At 34.1% G+C, this 15,385-nt stretch overlaps 1 protein-coding gene and 2 pseudogenes across 1 annotated transcript in view; 1 reads left to right on the top strand and 2 right to left on the bottom strand.

Moving 5' to 3' along the window:
- Window positions 1-15,385, bottom strand: part of LOC133682219 (protein ESSENTIAL FOR POTEXVIRUS ACCUMULATION 1-like) — a 68,994-nt gene that overhangs the window by 25,669 nt on the left and 27,940 nt on the right. The gene's annotated exons all lie outside the window — the stretch shown is intronic.
- LOC133681418 (glucan endo-1,3-beta-glucosidase 7-like) lies at window positions 2,563-5,046 on the bottom strand (annotated as a pseudogene).
- LOC133682941 (deoxyuridine 5'-triphosphate nucleotidohydrolase-like) overlaps window positions 10,045-15,385 on the top strand; it is a 59,647-nt pseudogene continuing 54,306 nt past the window's right edge.

Genomic DNA, 15,385 nt, shown 5'->3' with positions numbered 1-15,385 from the left:
TTGGTATATGAAAGCTATCTTTAAAAAAAAAAGTCATTTCAATATATATATATATGAAATGCTTACTACGTACAGCAGCCGACATGAAATATAAAAGAAGTTTAAACATGAAGAAGACATTGTCAAATTTTGAAGATGTTGTTGAGATGATTAAATAATACCCATTTCATCGTCATATGCCTTTTGGTCGTGGGATTCAGCTCAAAAGTTATTTTCATATTCTAAATTGTTCTGACAACTCTTAGGAAATTCTGGGTTTGCAAGGAAAGTCCAACTCCAAAACCGTGTGTGTGTGTGTGTGGATATTACCATTAAGGTTGCTAGCAGTTGCAAGTTGCTAATACTATTATTATATATATGTTCATAGTTACAGCTTGAGAGATTACAATTGGCTGGAGACCATGTTATTCACAAGGAAGATATATTAAAGATTGCGGTTTACGGGCATTCAAAGGCTTTCTTTCTTTCATTTACCATTGACATTCATGCTATCAATGCTAGCTAGTTTACCATGTAGTTTACCATGATATAACTTCAATCTACCACCGTGAATCTTGTAATATCAAGAATCTGGCCGGGATTAGATTTCAAATTAAATCAAGTGATTAATTTGATTAAAATCTAATTTGTTTGACTTTATTTTAAAAACAAATCTTAAAATGAAATTATTTTGAAATGACCGATCAATTCATTCAACCCATAAATCCACCTTTAACAGGTCATTTGATAACACCTCCTCCATTATCAAATCAAGTCTTTATCACCTGTGTTTCTCTCTTGTGGGTTTTCTTTGAAGCATAAACATAGGTTCTTATCAACAATCAATCACATATGGCTCAAGGTTACTCAACTTTTTCCCTAATATTACTAATAACAATAAACTTACTCAAATTTAAATGGATCCGGCTACAACACCAAGCCCAACAGCTTTGGACCCCTTAAATTGCGGACCTAAAAGCCTTGGGTCTGGCTGCATTCCGAATCAATTAGAGTTAGGTGAAGACGCAAGATCCAAGAGTATTAGATATGACGTGGACCCATTAACCTAAGGTCTGACTCTTGACCCAATTGTCATGTGTCAGGGAGGGCTACAAGACCCAGGGGACTTCAGTCTGCTCCCTGCCACCCCCAAACAACTTGGGTCTGGCATGCCCTTCCAGACCCACGTTAATATTAATAAAAATAATTGATTTTACCCTTGAAATCACATCTATGTTTTTTTGAATAGTAATAAAATTTATTTCAAATTTAATAATATGAATGAATTTAATAATATTGATGATATTAATAATAATATTAAACTTATCTGAACTAAGTTTTTATAGTTTTTAATCCCTTCAAATAAAACTTATTGTTTTTCTTCAATAATAATAATATTTTTCTTCAAATTATTAATGATAATAATAATAATAATTTTACCCTTCAAATCAAATCTATGGTTGTTGTTCAAAATTAATGATATATTTTTAAAATTTCTTAATTATGATATTAATAATATTAATTATAATAAAAATAAAAATATTTATAATAGAAATAATATTAATCATCATAAAAATAAAAGTATTTCTAATACAAATAATAATATTTTTAATATTAATAATAACAATAAACTTACCCAAGTTTAAGTGGATCCGTGTGCAACACCAAATCCAAGAGCTTTGGACCTCAAATGTCGGATCCAAAAGCCTTGGGTCTGGCTACAATCCGAACCTATTAGGGTTGGGTGAAGACGCAAGATCCAATAGCATTGCGTCCTAACGCGAACCCATAGGCCTAGGGTTTAACTCCTGACCCAATTGTCTTTGGTCAGGTAGACCTGCAAGACCCAAGGGATTCGGGTCTACCCCATGCCACTCCTGAGCAACTTGGGTCTGACATGTTGATTTCGAGGTAAAGGTTCGCGATAAAATTGCGGTGTTGATTCTTGAGAAAATTGTAACTCCTGATATCATGGAAGTCGATGATTTGGATGCAACTGTGAGAGGTGTTGGAGGGTTTGGATCTACTGGTGTTTGAGCTTCCTGTGATTTGTAATGTTTCCATAAGTGTTTCTCTTTCTTGGTGTTTAAACTTAGCGAACATATGGCAGACTATAAGCAGTAAAAGTTTAAGGTTTGGTGAAGGACTTCCTTTTGTTAATGAAGACACAAGTGTTTTATGGTTTCATTTCCTTTTTTATCTTTTTATATTTAGCCTTTTGTTAACAAGGCTATATCTATTTTATTGCTGTTTGCATGGATAGGAACTATAAAAAAAAAAGCATGATGTATAAATACTCACAATTTCACCAATGAAATCTACCAAAATTGGAGATTTCTGATACTCATAAGAATCAAATTTCTATCAAATGAGCCAGTTGATCCAGATATAAAATATATAAAGAAATCACAATGCCAAATACAACAACATCTTTGCTCGTCCAATTGGATTGGGAACTGAGCACGCCATTTAAAAGTGTAAATGAAGCTAACTCATAAACTTAACTTTTCCTTTCTTCTCTCTTTGGCTAAATTGTTTTTTTAAAAAAAAAAACAAAATTAATAATAATACTCAACCAGCAAATATCTCGAACTGATTTTCCAATTATTTTTTTAATTTACTCCTAAACAATAGAATCAACAGAGAAACTTTTATAATAAAATCAACAGAGAAACTTATAAAATAGAGTGAAAAACCCTAACCCATCTTCATCGATTCTTTACAACTTCTAATTCTAAGTTTGCAAGTAATAAAAGAAAAGGCAAATCAAAGAAAGTCTCGTAAACCCATACAACAAACCTAAATTAAAAATCTTAATTAAATATACTTTGTTGATGTCACTGCTGCTGCTGATGTTGATGGTGACGGTGTTCGTGCCCGTGCCTGTGCTCGTGCTCGTGCCCGTGCCGGTACTCGTGCTTGTGCTCGTGCTGCTATTATTGTTGCTGGTGGTGGTACTGGTGGTGGTACTGGTGGTAGTAGTGCTAGTGGTGGTGTTCGTTGCTGTTGGTGAAGGTTGTGGTGATGTTGCTGGTGACTGGGTCTGTTTCAATAAATTAAATGGGTTTTTGAAGATGCAATATGCAATATTTTGGATTTATTTATTTATAAATAATGATTCTATGTATTTCAAATATTGTTGATAAAGATATATTAAACAATTAAATATTTCTTTCTACTATTTTTTTATTATTATTAATAGAGACATAGAGAGCCTGAGTTTTTCTTTTTTTGTCATTGATTTTTTGTTCAAGGGCTTTTTTTTAGTACAATTTAGCCTTTTTCTTTCTTGAAAAGGAACTGTCCACTATATTAACAAACAAAATGCTTAGTGATGTTTTAAAACCCACCTTCCCAACCAAACACAGAAATTTAAATGCCAAATCAAAGGAAAGCTCAGGAATAGAACACTTGGCTGTTGAAAACTCGAAATACCAATGAAATGCACATAAATTTTGCTCTTACCTGGTTACTTGTAGAGAGTCCAACATCATAAACCATGGTGAGATCAGTCTTGAAAAGTCCAGGTGATCGCTCGGAACCAGGTCCAGGTTTCAAGTCTTCGTCATAAAGAGCAAAGAGGTATGTATCCACTGATTTTCCTGGCATGAGTGGAGTGCCCACCATCGATCGAAGGTGTGCAATCAAATTGCCATTGTAAGCCTTGGCATTCTCAATGCTTGGCCCTACGTCGTTGTCATCTCCTTTAAATGGCCATCCAGTCTCAGCCACCACAATCTCAACATTCTTAAATCCCATAGAATTCAGTGCAGAATAAACTGCATCACCTGCAATTGATTAAACCACTTGTCAGTAGCATTTTATATTAGATCATCTATTGATACAGAATTTTCGCACTTGCAATTTGATTTACTCTCACCTGAGCATCGAACATGTTCATGTACTTGATCTTAGTGTTTCCATCCATTCGTCCTGCATTCGGCTGGAAAAGGCAAAAAGCGAGAGTCTCAGGCCTTGTATCGCTTCTATAAGCAAAGTATGGGTAGGGATTGAATGCGAAAGGCGAACCATTCGCACTATTAAACTCCAACAAGCCCTTCATCAGATCCCCATAACTTGGATCAAAGCTTCCAGAAGAAGGTGGCTCAGACTGCTTAAGTACTCCCATCGAATGAACTGTGGAGACCTTAATTTTACCCCCGAGCGATGCATCATTTAGAGCATTCTGTACATTTTGCATTGCTGGTAAGAGCTTGTTCATGAGATTCTGGTCATTGGAAGTCATGACCTCGTTGCCGACAGTGATGAGGATGATATTGCTAGCTGGATAGAAGGGAAGCACGTTTGTGTTGATCCAGCTCTTGGCAAAATGGGGATCAGAGGCTAGTCCTGGAATGTCACCATTTGCAGTGCCGATAACAATTCCAATTCCGGTGTTGGCTAAGGCTTTGATTATGGCGGGGTCCGATCCATATAATCGGACCTTTTGGATTTAAGAAGTTTTGCATTGGATGATGGTGTTGGAAGGTTGTCCGCAAGCTGGCCATAGTTTATACCGAGGAATGACTGCGAGTCTGCACAAAAAGCAGCAAAATTTAAAGCAGATGATCAAACATCAATTTTTAAACGACAAAACAGAACACCAACATATTTTTTGTTTTCATAGACTGAAATGAAGACAGCTCAGTTAAGGTAAATTCTTTAGAAATGGAAGGAGGTAATTAAAATAGAAAGAGACGCAAACTTACTTGCGATTTTTACAGTCAGTAAGAAGGAAAGGAGTAGGAAAGCAGCAGTATAAGGAAGCACCACCATGGCTTAGGAGGAGCGGTTTCTGTTCTGTTTTTTTTTTTAACTGGAGTGGGCATTAAATATAGAATATGCTACAAGTCGAGTACAGAAGCGTAAAGATGACTTCGGGTGGTGAATTAAATTGTCACAATTATTTGATAATAATTTTGTGTTGTAGCGTACTTAATTAGCACACGATATCGCATGTCTTCAAAGAATTAATTATAAGCTGACGCAATGGTTGTGACAATGCTTAGTGTTAGTTGTTAACAAGCTAGCTTTGAAGTGTTTGTCATCGCACTATAACATTCTAATCGATTTGAGTTCTCTGCCTTTCCCTATTGTTTTCCACATAACCAAAAGGCAGGTCAATAGTCCTAAGAAAAAAAAAAAACAACGGCAAATACACTTTAAAAAGGTACTTATCTATTAGATTCGAATATATACGATTAACCAAGGCAATAAAAAAAATTTAATGAACATAATAATTAATCAGTTCGGTTTTTATAAAAGACTAAATTATTGTTAGGTTTATTTAAATTAAAAAGAAAGCATGAAGACAAGATGTTTAAATTGTGTTTGAATATAGTTTTTACATATATTTAGATAAAATAAATAATATGATGTGAAGGCATAAATAATAAAAGGATTATTTGATGGAGGAATTATGAACATAAATCAAGAAAAGAAGTAACTTGATTTAAATATGTGGTTGTATGTGAAATGATGATGTTATGTTTGTAAACGAAAAAAAAATTATGTGCTTTGCATTTCGGCACGTAAGAAAAATATTAATGGACTAATGATATAATGACATTTGATTGATTCAGGAGTGATGTTTGGAGCTGGTTATCAGACAGGAGGAGTTGGTTATCATACGAGAGGAGTTAGGTCATCACGAATAGAAGGTAGGTGATTCGTCATCTTATTTTGTAATTATTAGTTTTCCTTAAATATCCGAGTTGTGGTGATGCTCTGGCTAATGGCATTCGAGACGGATGACCAAGTTGTTTTAATGATAAGCTCCAGCTAATGGCATCCGAGATGGATGAACAAGTTGTTTTGATGATTAGCTTCGGCTAATGGCATCCGAGATGGATGATCGGGTTGTGATTGTTGATTAGCAAGAAGGATGACCAGGTTGTGATTGTTGATTAGTTTTGGCTAACGGCATCCGAGATGGATGACCGGGTTATGGTTGATGATTAGTTTTAGTAAATGACATCCTAGATAGATAGCCAAGTTGATTATGATGATTGGCTTCGGCTAATGGTATCCGTAAGAGATGATGAGTTGACTTGTATGGTTGGTTTTGGTTAATGGCATTCGAGACAGGTGACCGAGTTTAAATATTGCAATTAGTTACGATTAAAAGCATCTAGGATGAATGACTGAGTTAAAGTGAAGTAATTAACCCCAACCGAAGATTAAATTGTTGCCTACCACTCCTATGGAGGTGTTGGGGCGTGTGCATGAGGATAATACAAGAAGTGAAGTAATGAGGGTTGCACAATGTATTTGAGAAGTGAATGAAAGAATGTACTCACCTTCAGTTGATAACAAAAAATAACAATAACATCCTTCTAGTTATTATTATTATGTTTAGATTATTTATAGTTCTTGTATCCATGCTATTTTTGTAACAGGGGCATCATACAATCAAGGTACATAGGAAAACGGTTCCACAAGTTCTTATATTTTAAAAAGTGTTATGTACCAGTTTGTTTTAAGTGTTATATTGAATATTTGCCTTTCGACACTTTTTTAAGGACTTGTAATGAAAACTGAATTGGAACATGGATGTGGATGTGCATGCATGTAGATATGATGTTCTGAATATATTTATGTGGTATTCTTGTTTATGAGGATGTTGTGTTGAGAAATTACATGAGGATCGTATGAAAGGAGGTATTATTTGTGTAAAATTGTTGTTCGGCACTCATATATAAACTCGTGTTAATAACGAGACTAGAATAGAAATGTAAATTCATGAGTATGTCAATATCATGTAATGTAAACACCTTGAAAAAAATCAAGAGAATATCATTTTCAAAGTGTATTTGCCTTTTGGTTACGTGGAAAACAAGAGAGAATTAGGCAAATAGATTGGAAAGTTACGGTGCGATGAGAAACACTTCAAAGCTAGCTTGTTAACAACTAACACAAGCATTGCATCAGCTTCTAAATTCTTTGAAGACAAGTTAATTATCCTTCCAAGTTTCAAAGCCTCTCTGTAGAAATAAACATGCGATAACGTGCGCTAATTAAGTACGCTACAACACAGAATTATTATCATGTAATTGTGTTGTAGCACACGTTTCCAAATCACTAATAATGAATAAATTGAAGAATTATATTGTCCAGTGTACATTATGTTTTCCATGAAATAAATAAAATAAAATAAAAAATTGAGAATTATTCTTTATTAAATTGAATTAATATAATTAAGTAGTTAATTTCTTCACTTGCGAATATCTAATATTCATTTTTTTTCCTTAACGTAAAAGGTAAGTAGTATGGGTTGGTTCAGTTTGATTTGGATAAAAAAATTTAACTAATTTTTTTTTTAATTTTTTGAAATTAAACTAAATAAAAAAATTGATTTATTCAATCTTATTTATGTTAAAATCAAATAAATTTAAATAGGTTAATAATAAAAAAAACTTAGACTATTTTTATCAAGGGTTTGATTTTCTTGAGATAAAAAATGATTTGTTTAGTTTTGTTATATATAATTTTGGTTTTTTGGGTTTGATTTCTTGGTTTAATTTTGTTGGTTTCTAAAATGTAAAACCAAAATTAAACGGATCAATTTTTTTAAAATCTTTTAATTGTTTTTTCTCATAGTTTTAAAATCTGACCCGGTAATCAACCCGGTTTAATGATCGGGTCACGGGTTACTTGGTTTACCCATAGTTTTTTCCATAGTTTTATAGTTCCTATCCATGCCTTCCCTGTTGCCACTGTTTCTTTCGGTTCATCTCCGTCGAAACAGTAGTTTCTAAAGTTTTATTAACTTGATCTATTATGCTTTAAGACTCCATAGCCAAACAAACAAAGCAACATGGCTAATCCGATCCAACCAGGTGGGGCTTGCTTTGAACTGAACACAATAGCATCTCTTATGCCAAGAATCTCTTCTATCAAACTTCTGATAAAAATCCTTTAAACTGTGATTTCTCACAATCAGTCATTTTCTTTTCCAACAACCCTAGCAAGTTTTCTCAAAACACTTCCTTCTTGGTTTTACTAATCCCTCTTCATGTTGCTGCATTTGCGCATAAACTGGGTTTGGCATGGCAGCCGGATCCAACGTTGTTGGGTTTGACTGCCAAACGTGGCCCAAACACTTTCAAAAAGTGATAATAGCGTTGGATCCTGCTATCTAGCAGCACCCAATGTTTTTTGGTTTGGCTAAGGCAGATTCAAAACACTTAAAAAACGAGTTAGGTCTGATTGCCCAGCTAGACTCACCGATCTTGGGTTTAGCTAGGCAGTGAGATCTAATATCCTTGGGTCTGGCTGCGCAACCATACCAAAAAATATTATTATTTGTATTATAAATATTTTAAATTTTTTTATTATTAGTCTTATTAATATTAAAAATATTATTATTTGTCTTATAAATATTTTTATTTTTTATTATAATTAATATTGTTAATATTTAAAATCTTATTATAATTAATATTATTAATATCATAATTAAGAAATTTAAAAAATATATCATTAATTTTGAAAAACAACCATAGATTTGATTTGAAGGGTAAAATTATTATTATTATTATTCTCATTATTATTATTATCATTAATAAATTAATTTGAAGAAAAATGTTATTACTATTGAAGAAAAACAATAAGTTTTATTTGAAGGGATTAAAAACTATAAAAATTTAGGCAAGATAGGTTTAATAATATTATTAAATTCATTAATATTATTAAATTTGAAATAAATTTTATTACTATAAAAAAAACATTAATTTGATTTCAAAGGTAAAAACAATTATGATTGTTATTGTTAACTTGGGTCTGGAAGGGCATGCCAGATCCAAGTTGTGTGGGAGTGACATGGATCTGGCATGCCTTTCCAGAAGCAGACCCAAGTCCTTTGGATCTTCCAGCCCTACTTGGCCCGGGACACTTGGGTTAGGATTCCTCACCCAACTCTGATGGGTTCAAATTGTAGCTAGACCCAAGGCTCTTAGGTTTGACATTTAAGAGGGGCCCAAAACTCTTGAACCTAGTGTTGCAGTCAAACCCATTTAAACTTGGGTAAATTTAATATTATTAATATTATTTAAAATATTATTTTCTATATTATAAATATTATTATTTTTATGATGATTAATATTATAAATATTATTATTTGTATTAAAAATATTTTTTTTTATTATAATTAATATTATTAATATCTTAAGAAATTTTAAAAATATATCATTAATTTTGAAACAAAACCATAATAATATTAATTCTTATTTTATTTTTATTATTATCATTAATAAATTTGAAGAAAAATATTATTATTATCAAAGTAAAATAATAAGTTTTATTTGAAGGGATTAAAACTATAAAAACTTAGGTAAGATAAGTTTAATATTATTATTAATATTATCATAACTCAATTCTAGTTTATTCTCCAAAATTCACTTTTTAAAAACAATAAAATAAAGGCTGACAACGTGGAGAAATTAAGCAGGCCGAGAATACAACTGCAATTTTGAAGGAAATTCAAGGCCTAATTGTACCCTATTAGGACAAAAAACGAAGAAAAAAAATGCAAATTCAAGGACAAGTTAAAAGTTATTGGATGAATTTGCATAAGAATTAAGTCCAAAGATATAATTAATTTATTAATATGAATGAATTTAAAAATATTTATGATAATATAATAATATTAAACTTATATGACCTAATTTTTTATAGTTTTTAATCCCCTCAAATAAAACTTATTGGTTTTCTTCGATAATAACAATATTTTTCTTCAAATTTATTAATTTAATAATAATAATAATAATAATAATAATAATAATAATAATTTTACCCTTTAAATCAAATTTATAGTTTTTTTTCAAAATGAATGATATATTTTCAAAATTTCTTAATTATGATATTAATAATATTAATTATAATAAAACAATAACATTTATAATGAAAATAATATTAATTATAATAAAAACAAATATATTTATAATACAAATAATAATATTTTTAATATTAATGATCATAAAAATAAAAATATTTATAAGCCAAAATAATAATATTTTTAATATTAAAATTAAAAATACTTATAATACAAATAATAATATTTTTAATATTAAAACTCTTATACCTACATATTTGAGCATTGCTATACCTAAGGAACTTATGCTCGTATTGGTAAATCTCACTTCGTACCTTTTAATTTATGTTCACATATGGTTTGGTTTTGTTTCTAAAACGAGTTTTGTTCTAGCACCTAGATCAGGATTGGCATGGAAGCACTCGATTGATATGGATGCTGGTATCATAGATGCTAATTATAGAGGTCCTGTTGGGGTTATCACTCTAATGTTGATTTCGAGGTAAAGGTTGGTGATAAAATTGTGCAGTTGATTCTTGAGAAAATTGTAACTCCTGATGCCATGGAATTCGAGGATTTTGATGCAATTGTGAGAGGTGTTGGAGGGTTTGAATCTACTTGTGTTTGAGCTTCTTGTGATTTGTAATGTTTTTTTTTTTAAATGTTTCTTTTTCTTAGTGTTTAAATTTAGCTAACAGATAGTGGATTAAACAGTAAAAGTTTTGGGTTTGGTGAAGGACTTTTTTTTTTTTTTTGTTAATGAGTCAACCTAGCAAAAGACAAGGTTATGGGTTACCCGTCAAGTAGTCATGATTGAGTTTAATAACTAGTAAATGTAAAGAAACCGAAGATATACCAATAAGAAATACTCTGATATTCCACGACCCATTAGATCAGGGAACAAGGAATCAGAACCCAAAGATCTGTAGAACAAGGTGAATGAAGCCAGCAAGAATATTTTTTAAATATGAAACGAATTGATTAACAAAGTTGACATGAGGATGATGAAAATTATCAAATGATAGATTGGCAAGTGAAACCATCTTCAAACTAGAGAAGGTTGTTGATATAAGATCTTATAATTAGAGAATTCAAAGTTGAAATTTTATACATAATTTGGAATTATATTACGTGAATTAACATTTACAAAAGATTGTAGCACTTTTCCTACACTCATGATCAACTATCATTCGGGGTGGAAGAAGTTGGCATGTAGGCCTTTGGTAGCCAAATTCCAATATGCTGCAACGACCAATAGAACACTGATCAGAACTGTCGCGGGTGCGCGGCGTCGCAGCGATCATCCACCCTCAAATGTGTAATGGGGGGTATATATATCTGGTAAATATAGGGAGACAAGGAATTCTTTGTCTCTTAGCAGTAAAAAATGGTGTGGGAGTCGCCACCTAGTATTTTGGTCACTAGGAACCCTAACTGGTCTCAGAGATCGGGCACGGGGACTGGTTGCGTAAAGGGAAGGTATTAGCACCCCAAATACACCCTACCTAAGGTAAGCTGCTTTGTTTATTTGTGTGATAAAATTCAAGGTCCCGTTGTGTTTCCTAGTTGTTGGTCTGTCTATGGTTCAAGAAAAGTCCTCCTCAATAAGGAGGTCCTTATTTTATCAGGTAAAACCTAACCGTTCTAATGTCTATGTAAAAAAACTATATTTTTAATATCAGGAATACGTTTTATGTTTAAATTCATAATCCCATATACTAAAATAAGACAAAAAGATTTTTTTAGAATTTTTGAAATATTGGCCTAGTTTTCATGGCTTGAATAAACTGGTTATTAAAGCCAAAATGCATGCTAATACATATATTGTTTTGAAATTTCCTTTGTTGTGTGAAAATACGATGTTATAATATATATATATATATATATATATATATATATATATATATATATATATATATATATATATTGGAGAGACTAGGCTGTATCTTAAAACAAAACATTTTTTAATTATGTATATATATTTTTTGATGTTTTGACGCAAATCGGGTATTTTAATACTGGCTTTGTATCCTTACGGTATAAAAATACAACCAAATATTAATCCACTTTGATAAAAAATATGCAGGAAAAATCAACAATATTTTTAAAGATATTTTAGAAAATTTTTTAAAGCAAAAGACATTTTTATTTGAAAATCTTTGATGTTTTGATGAAAACCGGGTATTTTAATACCAGATTTGTATCTTTACAGTATAAAAATACAAACCGATATTGATCAAAATACAGTAATAAAATTACAGAAAAATCACATATTTTTTAATATTTATTTTTTGAAGAATTTACAAAAAATATTTATATATATATATAAATAAATAATACAACAAACACATAATATACATATAATATTAAATTGGGCTGGGCCAGCCAACTGGGCCGGACTCAGCCCCAAAAAAAAGGTTGGGTCAACCTTGGCCCAAAAAGAATTTGGGCCGAGATCGGCCCAAACTAAAATTCTTCTTCAGTCTGGGCCGGGACCGGCCCAGACATGCAAGGCTGGGCCAGCATTGGGCTGGCCCAGCAAAAAAACCCAGCGGGGGAGGGGGGAGAATTATTTCTCCCCCCCGCCTCCTGCATGCAGAACGATTCTGCATGCAGGATGCGGACGCCTACAACTAAAACGCAGAGGTGAATAAGATTGTACCTGGCGTGGAGGAGGCGGTCGCGTTGCTGGTGCTACGGTGGAGGCTGGTGGCGGTGTCAAGCGGCGCTGTGGTTCCAACGGCAGTTCCAAGCGGTGCTATCGTCTCCAGCGACTCAACGACGTTCGTCCCGGTTCGTTGCTGCGCTTTCGATTTCTACGTTCCCTCGCGGTTTCTAGCTTTCCTTCCTCTCAGTGTTGGGTTTTCGGTGTCTCTCTCCTCTGTTCGGTTGTTTCTCCCTCCTCTTCTCTCTCTTCGGTTTTTTTCTTTTTCTCCCCCTTCCCTCTGTTTTTTTCGTTTTCTCCTCCCTCCCCTTTTTTTCTCCCTCCTTTTCAGCGTTCTTGGGTCCTATTTATAGAGCCAAGGGCGTGGCTTTTTACTATTCTCATGGGGAGCAGTCGGCTGGTCGGCCATTGGGCGCGACTGCCAAGGTTCGGCTCCCCCCGGTTTTCTGGTAGGTGCGCGGCGGGTGGTCGGCCAGTGTGTTCGGTCGGTGGGCTCCAAGCGAGAGAGTGGCCGGCAAAAAATTCAAACAAAAGCATCTTTTTTTCTTCTTCCCCGCTGCATGTTCGGGGGGAAGAAGAAAGGGGAACAATGTTGTTCAAAACGGCACCGTTCGGTCTTCCTTCCGTTTTTTTTAAAAATATATATATATATATATATATATGAAACGGCGTCGTTTTAGAGAAAACGCGCCGTTTCATTTAAATGTGGCGCCAGAACGCGCCAATGTTCAATAAGCAATAAGCAAGAGCAGCACTGTGAGCAGCAATAAGCAAGAGCAGCACAGTAGCAGGGATCCTTCCTCCCAAAGTGGCAAACAGTAGTAGTAACATGAGATTTGTGGAGATTTGTCTAGATTTTATTGATAATAACAATACCCCACCACTATGCTTAGTGGAAGCACCATTAGTGGTTAGTGCCACAATTAGTGGCATGTTTCAAGGCTCTCCTTTCTGCTCTCCTTCCTCCTATAAATGGAGACAGTTAGTGATTAGTAAGTGCAGTGCAAGGAAGAGGTGTGTGCAAGAATGCAGAAGGAAATAATGCAACTGTGAGAGTGAAAGAGTGCAGATTTGAGAGAAATACCGAGTGTAAGAGTGAAATATTGGGTTTTGTGGGATTGTACTAGGTTGAGTAGAGTGTTTGTATCATTCCTCCAATAATATACAATATGCTGCCTCCGTGGACGTACCCGGTTTTGGGGAACCACGTAAATTTGCTTGTTTGTGTTTTATTTGTGTTTGCTTTCGGTCCAATATGCAAAACAAATTTGTATCAGAGCATTAGGGAAGCTTAAACACAGAAAAACACGTTTTTCATCTCTCTATTCAAAGTTATAGAATTTTCAAAGTTCTCAGATCTTGATTTTGACCAGCTACGGAGATTCCTCTCGTCGATACGAGTCCGGCGATATAAAGATCATCAAAATGAGAGTTGAAACGAGCCCTGTAGAGCTCGCCGAAGTTTCGCCAAAAATCTACCGGAAAAACCAGTTAGTGCCGAAATTCTCACCTGAGAAGATAGCCACGTCATCCGACACATAGGCGATGAGTCATCATCCACGTCATCAACAGAGGGTCCACATCGCCCTGTCACCAGACACGTCATCTAACAGTGACAGAATATTCTCTTGACAGAATAAGAATATTCCGTTACCAGTAAGAGAATATTCCCGTGATAGAATATTCTTTATCAGAGATAGAATATTCCTTCCCTGAGTCAACTCGGTCAGATTGGTTTTTTGGCCAACTCAGTGATTTTTTGACCCGTGTTTGGCCGAGTCAAGTTGGTTCCTAGCATTTTCAACCATTCCGGACGCAACTGTGGTGTCCGTTTTGTTAAACAGCATACCGAAGTTACTGTTTTGGCACTTTTGAGCATAAAAGTGTGTGTTTTAACAAGTTCGGGATTCCATTTGTAATCCAAAGACGTCCTAATGGCTGATATTCCAGAAGAAAAATCAGCGGGGAATGCTAGTATACCTCCACAATACATCCCGGTATCGAATACCAAATTTGAGGTGGAGAAGTTTGATGGGAAAGGTAATTTTGGCATGTGGAAATGTGAAGTCATAGATATGCTTGTCCAAATGAATTTAGATTTCACTCTAGAAGATAAACCAGAGGATCTGGATGATAAAAGTTGGGAAAGGATAAATCGGTTGGCTTGCAGTTCCATCCGACTTTGTCTTGTAATGGATTAGAAGTACGCCTTTTTAGAACAAAACTCTGCAAAGGAATTATGGCAAGCACTGGAGGACAAGTTTATGAAGAAGAGTATAGAGAATCATCTCTACTTGAAGAAAAGGATCTTCCGGTTTCAACACAAGAAAGGTACTTCTATGAATGAGCATCTAAATGATTTCAATAAAATGATAGCTGATTTGAAGATTTAGATGTGGAAATTGATGATGAAGATAAAGCTCTACTGTTATTAAATTCACTGCCTGAGACATATGAACATCTTGTCACCACTTTACTGTATGGTAAAGAAAAGATTAAATTCATTGATGTGTCCAATGCTTTGGTGAACAATGAGTATCGGAAGAAGGACCAGATTGTTCACAAGGAGTCAATGTCAGAAGCATTGACTGTTAGAGGCAGAACAAACCCTAGAAGATTTCGAGGGCGAGGGAGATCTCGCTCAAAATCCAGAGGAGAATCATCAAACAGACGATATCTTGCAAAAGATGAGTGTGCCTTTTGTCACAAAAAAAGGCACTGGAAGAAAGATTGTCCAATTAAAGGCAATAAGGAAAAAGATGAACCAACTGTGAACGTTGCACGAGATGAGGATGAACAAGACTCTGCATTCATGGTCTCATCACCAGAAAACCATTCTGGTGAATGGATTCTTGATTCTGCATGTTCCTATCACATGTGCCCTAACAAGCACTTATTCTCGAGACTCGAGGAGTTCGATGAAGGAGTTGTGT

Source organism: Populus nigra, chromosome 2 (genome assembly GCF_951802175.1).
Source record: "Populus nigra chromosome 2, ddPopNigr1.1, whole genome shotgun sequence".
Lineage (NCBI taxonomy): Eukaryota > Viridiplantae > Streptophyta > Magnoliopsida > Malpighiales > Salicaceae > Populus > Populus nigra.
Note: the sequence above shows the minus strand (reverse complement) of the source record. Positions and strands in the feature narration are given on the sequence as shown.